Source organism: Arachis duranensis, chromosome 1, assembly GCF_000817695.3.
Source record: "Arachis duranensis cultivar V14167 chromosome 1, aradu.V14167.gnm2.J7QH, whole genome shotgun sequence".
NCBI classification, from domain to species: domain Eukaryota; kingdom Viridiplantae; phylum Streptophyta; class Magnoliopsida; order Fabales; family Fabaceae; genus Arachis; species Arachis duranensis.
The window spans coordinates 25,432,595-25,434,924 of record NC_029772.3 but is presented as its reverse complement, the minus strand read 5'-3'; positions in this window follow the sequence as shown (position 1 = coordinate 25,434,924).

The window sequence follows — 2,330 nt, the reverse complement described above, 5'->3', positions numbered from 1 at the left end:
CGTATGAACCAACCCTCTACCCCCAACAGTCAACCCTCAAGCTCTAGTGTACTTCCTTTTTAACCACAGAATGATCTTTCCATCGCATCACTATCATTCATGGAAGAGCACCCACATCCATCAATCCAAGAGCAACACGATCCTAATTTTGCTGTTGACATAGAACAAGAAAGAAGGGATCATCTTAGGGATGTAATGCATCGGTTGCATGCAGCCTTGTTCCCAGAGGAGCAAGAGGAGACCCAAAAGGTAGAGATAGTGAAGACCCTTGAAGATGAAGGAATAGATGAAGGGAGTTGTCATGGAAAGGTAATCATCAAGGAGGAGTACGATCTTATGCTAAAACAACTGGACAAAGCCGCAATTATTAAAGAGGAAGAAGTGGTTGAAGACTTAGGAGATGCAGAACCTCCATGGGAAAGTCCAGTCATAGAGCCTTCTTCTAAGATGTTTGATGTTGATGTTGAGGAGGGTGTACAACCTCCAAGGCATATCATGGTTGAAGACCTTGAAGAGGTTGATCAAGAGATGGAGATTATAGAAGAAGAAGCACAACCTCCCATGCTCTTGGTAAGCAAACCAGAAAAGATTGAACTGGAAGAAAGCTACCAAGAGGAAGCGGTTGAAGTTGAAAAGGCTTGCAAAGAGGTAGAAATTGTCAAGGAAGAACCCAAGGGAATGGAGCTTGAAATCACCTTGCCAAAGCTGTTGGAGACCTCTCTCCCAAAGCCATTGCCATCCAATACAACATTCAAGTGGGTAAAATACTTATCCTCAACCTTTACTTTCCCACTTGAATATGGGCTACTTGAGACAGATGGTCAACTTAGAGCTCTTAGTGGCTTTAAGAGTAAGAAGAAAATGGCTAGTGATTGGAAACACAGTCCTAGGTTCCTTGTGGTGGGGAGCTCACAGCTGAATTATCATGGTTGGAAGAATACTAAAGTGTACGGGTCTAGGAAGCTGTTTGGATGCCTTAGTGAGAATTCAGATTACTTACCACCCATATGGAATCATCATGATCCACTTGAAGACAGGTGTAGAAACAAAATTTGGGATCCAGGAATATCTGAGGATCAATTTTTGGAGCTCAAAACTTGTGAAGAACTCCATCAAAGCTTGAGGAACTTACCTGGTATTGATAGAGTTTATTGGAAGTCCAAGCATTGGTGGAAGTTTCAAGACAAGTTCAAGCACAAGCCACCATGACAAGGAGCTCACCAAATGTCCAACTTAAGGACTATAACTAAAAGTGCTAGGTGAGAGACAACCCACCATGGTATATTCTTTCCTTTTTGTTCTTAGTTTTATGTTATTTTATTTTTCATTTGTGTTCATTCATAATTTCTGCATAGTCATCTGCATTCTGCATTTTGCATAAAAAAAGGGAAACACGCGACGCGCCAGCGTCATTGACGTGTCCGCGTCAAAGGAGAATTAGCGATAAAAGGGAATTGAACAGAAAGTCATGCGGGAGCGTGGCTGGAGACGTGCCTCAGCCACATACACGTCCACACGAATGCGTCCCTGACGCGTCTGTGTCCTTTGCAAATCCAGCCTTCCACGCGTGCGCATCACCTACGCGCACGCGTGACCCAGCAAAATCGACGTAAATGGGTGTATGGCAGCAAGTTATGATGGAGTAGGGCTGGAACCATGCTAGAAAAGGCCATGCACGTGTGTGCGTCACCCATGCGCACGCGTCACCCAAATTTTTGGCAATGTGCGTTTAGAACAGAAAGTTGTGCGTACGCGAGGATACACTCTCGCCAAGAGCACAAATCAGGTCATGCGTGCGCGTGACCCACGCATCCGCGTCACCTGAACTTATCACCCACCACGCGATCGCGTGCTCCACGTGTCCGCGTCGCATGCGACGTACAATTTAACTAGACCTGCGCCAGAATTCCTATCTTTTCTTCTCCAATCCTAATTTTCTCTTCTCCCTTCTTATTTCTTTCTTCTTTATTCTTTCTTAGTTTCTTCTTCTTCATCCCTTTAACTTCTCATCCTTCTTTGCTTTCATCCTATTTTACTTAATTTATTTGCATACTTTCATTCATTGCATTTTAATTTTGTGCATATTTTTATTTTCTTTTCTAAATTTATTATTTTTCCATTGGTGTTAAATTTTCTTATTCAACTGTTGTATCTTTTCTGGTATTATTTTGGTGCTTAGTAACTTATTTTACACTGTTGGACGATATTATTTATATGTTAATGCCAATCTTTTATGAAACCTGTGTTCCTTTTGCATTGACATGAATTGATATTATCTTGCATTACCCACACTCTCTTCCCCATTGTTGTAATTCTTGCACTATTGATAT